Source organism: Octodon degus, unplaced genomic scaffold, assembly GCF_000260255.1.
Source record: "Octodon degus isolate 3935 unplaced genomic scaffold, OctDeg1.0 scaffold00122, whole genome shotgun sequence".
Classification (NCBI taxonomy): Eukaryota; Metazoa; Chordata; class Mammalia; order Rodentia; family Octodontidae; genus Octodon; species Octodon degus.
In genome coordinates, this window is record NW_004524698.1 from 4973759 (window position 1) to 4983756 (window position 9998).

Consider the following 9998-nt stretch of genomic DNA (forward strand, 5'->3'; position numbering starts at 1 on the left):
AAAAATAAGAAATAAATAAATCTAGAAAGGTAAACTGAGGAAAGGAAGAAAGAAGACAGATTAGAATAAAATATAGGTAAAAGACAAAAAAGGAGGGAAGGAATGGGAAATAAACAACCCAGTAAAGAATGAATAACTTTTTAAAATTAATTTTAAGAAACAAATAGCAATGAGACAGTTTCAAAGCAGGTTAGTAGTACAGTTACAATAATTAATACATGAATAAATAACTAAATAAGCAAGATTTCTCTGGTGTCAACTGAGAATCTAAAACTACTGGATAACACTGCCAAGCCTACAGTAGACTTGTGATGTATTTGAGGCTGATCTTGTCCTCCTGATGGGTGGGCCTGGGGTCAAAGTCTTCAGCCAGTGCTTTTGGTATGTGGTTTAGTGACTTCCTACTTCTTACCTTGTTTCTCTTGGCAGTGTGTCTTTGCCAGTTGATGTGCTGTTTGCAGACAGAGACAGGGCTCTGTTCCCTGTCCTCTGTGCCTTTGGCTCCTCCTGGCCCTTGCTAAGCCTTCTGTGTTCCTCTTCCACTGACAAGTCTTCTCATGCTGTTTGGGTGTCGGGGTGGGGTGGGATATTGTGATATAGTCTGGTCCTCTGTCCCTGCTATTTCAGTCCAAGGCTGCTTACTTCCCAGTGGTTGTTTTGCAAGTTCCTCTGCCACCATCATTGCCTTTGTTGTAGTCTGTAACTTCCTCAGGGGAGATGGTGGCAGGGTGTGTGTGTGCACGCACACATGAGTGCACTGTGGACTGCCTTTCTGCTCCTAGAAGCTTGGAGACAGCCCCAGGGCTTCACAGTCTGATGGTCAAGGCTCTTTAATGTCCAAATCTCTCTAACCACAGGTCACAGAGGAGCAGATAGCTGTTCCATTTACTATTCATCCCTGTATTTTTTAATAATCTTGCTCCTGGTGGTTTCACCTAGCACTCTGGTATACAGAAGGAACAGGATGAAAAGGAAAAGGAAAGAAAAAAAGAAGGGGGAGGAGAGGAGAAAGAAAAACTGGTTGCTTCTCAGGGAAGGAGCAGTTCATGTCACAGAATTTACTGCTGGACTGCTAGGGTTTTCTGTCTGGAAGAAGGCAGCAGAGGAAGGGAACCTTATATCCCAAGTCTTGATTTAACAACATTCTTTTTGTATATTCTTGTTTTCTTCTTCTTTTTAGATTCCAAGTTTGGCAGACAGTGGTCCCAATCTGGCAATCCACTGGCAGCTGAGTGGCCTGGCTGGCCTTCTTCTGTCTTTTGCTTTATCTATTACTCTCTTGTGTCACACTGATTTGTTTTAAACATTTTTTTTTTTTTTTTTTTGGTGGTAGCAGGGTATTGAACTCAGGACCTTGTGCTTGCCAGGCAGGTGCTTATGCTGTTGAGCTACATCCCTGGCCCGTGATTTCAGTTTCAGAGTGTATGTGTCTCCCCTTTCTTCCAATTACCTGTGTTTTAGTAGCATTTCTTTGGGTAACTTGGAACAAGAGTCACCCTCTATTCATGTTCTCTCTCTCCTAGTATGTTGATTCTACTGTATATTTTAGCATTGTCAGCTTCTTTGTATCTTTCCAATATAGACTTGAAAAATTTTAGAGTGCTGGTTTGGTGGTCATAAATATCTGTAGGTTGAGCCAGGAAGATAGCTCAGTAGAATAAATATCTGTAGGTGCTCTTTATTGTGGAAATATTTTGTGTCTTCATTAATTATGAAAGATAGTTTTTTAGAACACAACAGCCTAAGTTTGGAAATTGTTTCTTTTTAGAGTTTGAAACATTTCAAGCTCTTTTGGCCTTTAAGGTTTGGATTGAGAAGTGATTGGCATTTCTAATGGGTTTACTTTTATAAGTGATTATTTTCTCTTAACAGTTTTTAAGATTTTGTTCTTGTATTGGGACTGTTTGTATTTTGACTATGACGTCTTCTAGAGAAGTTGATTTTTCTTTTCTATTCTTCCTTTTTTTCCCGTAGTTTTTAGGGAAGAGTCTACAGGGTGTTCAGGATTTCACTACTAGATTGAACTCTTAGTGATCTGCCAGTTTACAACCTCCCAAGTGCTCGGATTACAGGCATGTGCAAACACGCCCAGTCTCAATAGCTGTCTCAGCGCACACCAGGAACAGGGCTAGCATGGCAGGCCTGGGGATCGAACCCCGGCCCCTGTGCCTGCTTGCAGGCACTCTAACCTGCTGAGCTATTTGGCCAGCCCCTTTTTTTCTGTATTTTTTTTTTTGAGGTTAATTTCTGATTGTGGCTGTATGGGATTTTACATGCCTTACTTATGTGTATGTTAAGTTATTTTCCCTTTATTGGGAAAGTTTGCTTTTATTATTTCAGTTATTAGGTTTTTGCATGACATTTGTATTGGTTTTTTTGCATCACTTAGGAGCTTTCAGATCCATTTTTAATGTTCTTTTGTTGTTTTAAATGTATGTGTCATTAATTGGTCATCAATACCATGCCTTCTCCTTGTGACACTGCCTTCACATTGGTCATATCTGCTACATATACCCTCCATGGAATGTTTAATCTACTGGATTTCTGTCTGATGCCTTTTTATGGACTCATTTTTTTATATGCTAAGATTTCATGTTTTATAACATTTTGTTTAGATTGGCTGGGCTTTAATTAGTACTATTAGCTTTTTAGTTATATCTTCTTTGTGCTCACCAATTGCCTTATTAAGGTGTATTGTTATCTCCTCTGTTATCTTTTCAAAGAGTGTGGCTTTTGTTTTACTCACCTTCAATGCCCTGTGGACCAGTTTTGAGGGAATTAGGAATTTTTAGAGGTACTTTTTTGCTTTGTGTTCTCACGTGTTTGTTTATTTTTGTTTATTTGCTTGTGTTGAGGCTTTTGTGTGATAACAATGGAAATCTTTGATATTGGTCAGGAGACCTATTTAGTAAATTCTGCTTTTCAGTGAGGCCCTCTGGGTATGGTTAACTATAGGCCATTTTTTTCTATCTCAATATCCAACCACCTCTGTTTACTTTGGTATGGAGGCTGCAGTGCACCTAGCCCAGTAACAAAAATAATAGCATTAAATGCGAACTGCCTATTGTCATACCTTAACAATTAATAATGTACTATTCTTTTTTTGTACTATTCTTAACCATAGAAAAGAGATCTATAATCATAGCATAAATACTAAGAGAAACCAATTATTGACCTGCAACACATATCTGGTACATGGAGCATCTTCACCTCCATCAATAATAGAACAATATTCAGCACTAATAGTACAGATTAACTGTCTAAAGATCCCTAGAACTTAATGATTAGACTAGAAAAGATAGAGTGGGTAAGGAATTGGAATATGTGAAAGTTACATTTAAAATATTAATCAATGAAAGATGAGAGAAAAGTGAGAAGGGATTTTACTAAGGCATAAAAGGAAGTTAATACTATCAGACAACAGTAAAAAAAAAGAATAAAGTAAAGAAAAAATTAAGAGTAAAAAAGAGAGCACACAAACAAAAAAATATAAATCTCAAATCCCAAAATTCCAATGGAGGAGGATAAAGCAATGAAAACAAAGAAAAAAAGGGTAAAAAAATGAGTTGAATGAAAAAAATTCCCCTGTTTTTGAATAAATGGTTTCTTTCCATGATCTCCAGTCTTAGAATCTAGCAAGTCACATTTTTTTCTGCCTAGAATTATGGTGTGTGTGTTTGTAAGGTGCCCTTCATGCTCCTTGGGCACCTCTGTCTATACACCCTAGTCTATGGCAGCCATTGAAGTTGAGGTATGTCTTTTTTCACATTGACAGATGAGAAAAAACAATCAGCCCTCTCTTTGTGGGATGTAGGCTACAGGGAGGGGATTCAGTTAGACTACTGGATATAATAGCAATAATTTCAAATCTAGCTTTCTGAAAAAAGCTCACTGGACCTGGTTTCTTACTCTAAGGGGAAGAGCCTGTGTCTTTTCCAATCTGAGCTTAAATTTCTCAAGGGGCCTGTGACCAGATGCCCTTTTGTCTGCAACTATCTCTCCCTCACTCAATGGTGGTGGGAAAGTAACACTGGAAACCCTAAAGTAGAGTTGTTTTGTAGAAATCTGTCTTAAACAATCCCTTCCTAAAATGGATCTTGATTAAACACACTTTGGAAATATGGCAGGTGCTACACTGAATTTCTTCTCTAGATTTCCATGCAGGAGATGCTTTCAAAGCAAGACCCCACAGTGTTTTGGTAGTTTATTATAGCTGTGGGCTTTTCTTGGAGTGACTGCTTTGGGGTGAGTCTGCTGTTTCTTCTCAGAGCTGTTGACTCTCTGGGACATACCTTGGATGTTGCCTTGTCTGTATTCAGGTTGGAGGGTGGGTTGGCACCTCTCCTGCCTCATGTTCAGGGGACATACAACACAGATCAGTCTTGTAGCTCTAGGTAGACGTGACAAGGGGAAAGAATCTATAGGTGCTGAATTGGCTGGCACAACAGGCACATGTGGGGAGGCTTCTTTCCCAGGTCTGCAGGCAGCACACTAATGAAAGTTTTATAGCTGGAAAGTCATAAAAGGAAAGGACTAAGAGAGTAAAGCTAGACTAGGCAATTAATAGGGTCATGGCTATGATAAAATACATAATACACATTGATTTCTCCCAACTGTGAAAGGAGGGAAGAAGGTGGAGCAAGTAGAATGGTGGAGAAAGTGATTATAATGTGTTATGTGCAAGTACAAATTTTCCAAAATGAAACTCACTAATCTGGATAACCAACATATACTAATAAAACATGGTTAAGGGGAATCTTGTGGTTCTTTAGTGGGTAACAAACCAGTGTATAATTAAGCAGGGAGTGTATACTACACATGACAGTTGGTCTAGGTTGGATCAGAGGTAGCGAAGATTACACGTCTTCTGAGGCAAAATAAGAATCTAAAGACATCCCATCAGGGAGGCAGAAAGTGGACACTTGGGAACATTTAATCCTCATGTCTTGTGTTTCTATGAATAGACAAAAACTTCTAATCTGTTCTACAAGAATGGATAATTGTGGAAAAAATGCTTCCAGTTTATCTCTGATCTTCCTTTTTCCCAAAAAGAAGTCACTTATCTTTTGTGAATTTAGAAAAAACTTTCTTTTTCCATAAACTACAAATGCAGAAAAAACCCTGCATTCTAGGCTGCTGTTTTAGGAGAAAACTCAGTACAACCAGACATCTAAAGATGTGTTCCTCAGTCAACTTTATAAGTAATGAAGTTAGTATTTTGGTGGCTGTTTGTGCATTTTGGGGAATTATATTGCAAAAGAAAGACTATCCATCAATAATTGGGGAAATATCCAAGAAAATCAAGAGAAGATTTTCTAACATTTGTGTAATCAAACCACACAGGCATTATTGTAGATAGCTATTTTATCCTATGCTAGAGCTAGCATAGATGTAAATATTTAAGTTCTAAAAGATAAAGCTGAACTCTGAACATATCTGGGAAGATTTACTATTTTATTTTCAAACCAAGTCCCATATTTTAGATTGTACATAGGATGTAAACATTTATTGAACAACTAAGGCATTTACTAGGCTACCACACAAATATATAACTTGGCTTAATTAAGCATTCCATTTGGTAAGGTTCTGTGCACTTAACCAGCAACTGTATATCTTCTAACTTCATCTCTCTGCAACACAGTACTATGTTATCTTTTCTCTTCTTTATCAGACACCCCATTGTTACAGTAAGACACAAAAGAGATGAAACAGTACAACAACATGAAATGGATGAATATAATGAAATACCAATAGGTGACACAAATTTTCAGAGGAATGAAAAATATGAACTTTTTTTCAGATGATAAGCAGTATTTAAATAAAAAGGGGAGTAAATGATTGGATATTTCAAGCCATAGCTGTTGGGCACCAGAAAATTATAGTACTAAGTAGGTGGACCCAACTACTTGTTCTGGCTTGTATGCAGGTATCCCCCCACAGCCTCATGCACTTTTTTCATGAGAGATTTTGGAGCTGGATGGATCTAAGTTGTACAAATGTGAGATTAAGGATGTGTGGGGCAGAGTGGATTTCCTGAAGGCAGAAGCCCCACCCTGGGTATGTGTGTCACCACCCAAAAGATTTGTAGAATTGGATCTCATAAAAGAGCAAGGAAGTCTTGGTTCTTCTGCTGCTGTGTTTTGCTGCTTTGCTGCCTTCTGCCTGCCCTGCAGTGAACCGTTTCTCTTCTGTGCTGCCTCTCTGCCATACCACCCTGTCTTGAAGCCAGATGTCTATGCGTTGAAGCCTTGGAAAACTATGATCTGAGGTAAAACATATCCTCCCTTAACTTTGGGTGTTAGGTATTTTGTCTCAGCCTGCACAAACTAAGACACTACCATAGGGAAGGAGGAAAATTTTTTGAATCAGGGATACACTCATACTCAGCTGCTGGGAGAAAGTGGGAGGGAAGCAAAACATACCTCAGAGAATCTATCCCATTGGTTCATCTGCTGCTACAGCTCCTCTAAATTGTTTTGGATCAGAAATCATAACTAATGTATGTCTCTTCATATAGTATTCTATGAATGTTACTTGTAGTAATTCCATCATAATAATTTTCAAAACACTAAATCTCAAAGAATTGGTATACCCTATAATCAATACAGTAAATTGATTTCCCCAAAGCAATCCTGCACAGATCAACCCACTAGTTCAATTAAATGGGAACCACTGACTTTGGAAGAAGCTACAAGTCCTCTAAGGAACATGCACTTTTTTGTTTCATAAAATTTTAAAATGTACTAAGTATTAAGATATAAAGTTATAGTTCAGCTGACTGAAGTGCCTGCTTAGGCAGAGTGTACAGCTCGGGGTTTGATCCTTAGCACTACAAGTGTGCTGAGATGGCTACTGAAACTGGGCATTGTGGTGCACACCATTAATCCCAGCAGCTGCGAGGCTGAAAACAGGAGGATCACTACAGGTTTGATCTGCGTAGTGAGACCTTATAAACCTGTACTGAATACATAAAAAATATTCAGTTATAAATTTTAAATTTATTTCTTAATGTCTAAGAGTTGTTTTAAAAAAAATTCTATGCAGTCAATGGATGGTCATTTTTAATGCCTCTGAAAAGTAAAAAGAAACAGTTAACTCATAGTTTTGATAAATACTTGAACAAAACCAACTAAAACAAACCCTCAAACCTATAGCAGTTCATAAATAATATCAAGCTTACCAGAACCGCAGAGAGGGAGGAGACAGGGAGAGGCTGTCCATGGACTATTGGTTGGCTGGTAAGTGATTTCAGGAGTCAGTTTATTTATTTTTATCCCTCTCCAATCCCCAGTTATTTACAGAAAGCAGTCAGAGAGTTAATCTGGCTCAGGTTGCCACACTCCAAACCTGCAACTCTTACCATATCTAACCCTTTCCCAGGTTCACTTCTTTAACTAACAAAAATGCCTGAGGGAGTCACTTTGTATAAGCTTCTAGGATCCAGAGTTTTGAAAATATTGGTATGCCTCTGTGTCATGGAGGTAGATGTCAAAAAACAATGAGATGAATTATTTAATGGTAAAGCATGATAAATTCTTTGTTGTCTCTCTTATAGGACCATGTGAAACATAGCAGGTTAGCAATCACATCAGTGTATGAAATATGTCTACTGTTACTTAAAGTTACATTTCTTTTCTGCATCTAATAGTAAAGTCCAATTTCATCAAGAATTAACAAATTCTATGAGAGATCAAGGTAGAGATGGATTTTATTTTCACACACAAATAAGATTTATTCCTTACCTATTTCTCTCCCTTTTTCGATTCATGCGAACAGCCAACTCTGAGCCCAACTACTTTCAGTGTCCCTATTCTTTCTGGTTTTATTTCTAAAAGTAAAACTAAGCCCACAGAAAACTGTTCACTGTTTTTAAGAGAGAGAGTATTTTCAGAAATAAATAGAAGAGTAGGAGGAAGAGAGGCCCTTGCCCAGGAATGTAGGTGCTGGAGCAGGGAGATACTAAGCATACCCTCCAAAAATTTTCAGGGAGGCAACAAGAGGCTCGAACAGAAGTTTCAGGTAATGGCATGACTGGGAAGGAAGGAGGATATGGAGGCATCAAAGGGAAACCAGACCAGAGGGAAAAAGGGAATGTAAAGATGACATTGTCCACAAGACTCACTCAAAAAATAGCTGTCCTCACCCATGCTAAGTGGCTGTCTCTTGCCTATCACTGGTAGTATATCAGAGAGACCCCTTAGTATTTCTGGTCATTTTCAACTATATCTACAGTATAATTGTGAAGAAAATATAAGTTTAACTTTATTTACCCATTTGTACTAAAGATTCCTCCCTTCTTTGACCTATAGTCTGACTTCTGGCTTTGACTGGGTACAGAGTAGGAAATGCATGCTGTCATCACTACTGTCTCCTTCTAAACCTCAGTTTCCAACATCAGTACCCTACCTGACCTCCAATTTAGGAGAAAGGCTTGTGAGGAAAGACCAAAACCTATGACTTTTGCTGTTTGTCCTTGTGTCTAGAAGGTTATTATAATATATTCTTTCATTTTTTTTCTTTCTCTCATTATATTTTCAGATTATTATAATCACTTCTGACCAGGGAAATCTAATCCACATGATTCTCTGTTGAAATACCTTTCGAATGACTGCTTAGTTTCTACCACATGGTGATGCCCCAATAATCTATTCTTGCTCAAGTCCTTTCACTTACTAGTCAGCCTCTGCAGATGGCTCAAATTCGGCTCTTCTCTAGCGTCCCCTGGGCTGTATGCAAATCTCAGATCAATAATACATATTGGGGTTGGAACACCTTTCACTAAAGTCAGAAGTCAATGTTCCTCCAAATAGGATTTATCTGGAAGACAACATGTAGAACACGAGGCTCATGGCTGGAGTGAACAAACTCAGCACAGTGAGTCAGATCAAATTTGTCATCATTGGCTTCCTCCAAATAGGAATGATGAGAAATTCTGACATGCTTAGGAATATGGTTGAGACTTATTGGTAAAACAGTAAGTCAATCACATGAATATTGTCCTTGGAATTGAGTAACACATGTCTCTGATGTTAACATAGGCCATGAAAGCTTTTCTATTTTGATATATTTCCATGGTCCTTGCCACTTTGCCATAGTTGTAGAGGGTGATGCATCAATTGCCACTGTCCTGTAAGAAGCTGAAGGAGTGATTTCTAACCGAATTGTAACTTTATAAATTGTGGTGTTTAGTAGAGATTACCATTTCATTCAAATGTTAAGAGTTCTTGTTGGTAGAACAAAATAGAGAAGAGATTTTTGTCCTTGTCATTCCCTTCCCCCAGCCCATCGTCTTTTCTCAATTACTACTTTAAACCCTTAAATCACTGTTAAAGACTATTTGTTACAAAGTTGGCTCTATTTGCCATCGACTTTCTAGATTTTACCTTGTTCTTATGTGGCCCCTGAGGAACCATCATGCTTTAATAAGTTCCTATTCTATTGATCTTTTCTGTTAATTTTTCAAAATACTCAGTAGGAAAGCCCTTTGTTCTGTTCTAGGAAAAATTTGTTGCATGGACATTTATGCAATATTAATAACAGTTATAAAAGAACAAAATTTCATGCTTAAGAGTACTATATTACTGTATCACTACTGTCCACTTCATCTCTAAAGAGCTATTCAGTGCTGCTAGGTCAACTCTGGTAAGCTTAGTTAATGAGAAAAAGAGAACAAAGAAAATAATTTATCTGTAAATTAAAAAGAAAACTGCATGGTTGGGGGTCTCTGAGAAATCACACATTTGTGTATTCTGTCTCTCACTCTGCCTTTGTGATTTATCAAATCTTCTTGATGTTTCAACTACACATCTGAATCCTTAGAAAGATAAGAAACAAAATCTAAACTTGGCAAACTATTAAAATGTTCAAAAAGAAAAAATAAAACAAAACAATAAGGTGGAATTGAAGGGCCAGTGAGATAGCTCAGCAGACTAAGTGCCTGCTTAGGCAAGTACAGAGACCCAGGTTCAATCCCCAATACCACATGCCCCATCAGCCGC

General features: G+C 38.0%; 1 non-coding gene across 1 annotated transcript; it reads right to left on the minus strand.

Moving 5' to 3' along the window:
* Positions 1 to 8835: 8835 nt before the first annotated feature.
* LOC111812396 lies at positions 8836 to 8912 on the minus strand. Its single transcript, XR_002817904.1, has one exon. It is a non-coding gene; the product is annotated as a small nucleolar RNA SNORD69 (small nucleolar RNA).
* Positions 8913 to 9998: the final 1086 nt, after the last annotated feature.